This window comes from Penaeus monodon, chromosome 24 (assembly GCF_015228065.2).
Source record: "Penaeus monodon isolate SGIC_2016 chromosome 24, NSTDA_Pmon_1, whole genome shotgun sequence".
NCBI lineage: Eukaryota > Metazoa > Arthropoda > Malacostraca > Decapoda > Penaeidae > Penaeus > Penaeus monodon.
In genome coordinates this window covers 24830915-24831320 of record NC_051409.1, presented here as the reverse complement: position 1 = coordinate 24831320, position 406 = coordinate 24830915, and the positions used below count along the sequence as shown (strand labels likewise).

Genomic DNA, 406 nt, shown 5'->3' with positions numbered 1-406 from the left:
TTGATTATAAGACCCGTCCGATCTTTTGTCGCAACTCCCGCGGTGTCTTGAGCTACACTACAAAAACACTTTTGACAACATACAGCCCTGACATTTTAACAATATCAAAAACAGGATTTTACTTGGACATCAGTATCACATTGGATAAAAGAACTGGTCGTCCAAACGGGAAAATCCAATTCCCTTTCAAAATGTGATGTTACAGTTTCAAATACCAAACAACTGCAGCCCCCCCCCCCACCAAACAAAACACCAGCCAGCAAGGCCAACCCCCCCCCCCCCTTGAGTATATCTCCCGTCCCCACCTGCGGAGCGTAATTACATTCACAACCGCTGACCCCCCCCCCCCCCCGGGAAGACGAGGAAGGCAAATACCCGCGAACTGCTTTCCCTAATCGCAGTGCAG

The 406-nt window shown here is 49.3% G+C and overlaps 1 protein-coding gene across 5 annotated transcripts in view; it reads right to left on the bottom strand.

Annotated features, from left to right (window-relative positions):
• The window catches only part of LOC119588664 (regulator of G-protein signaling loco-like), a gene marked incomplete at its 5' end in the record, with an annotated part of 12444 nt that overhangs the window by 11319 nt on the left and 719 nt on the right, over positions 1-406 (bottom strand).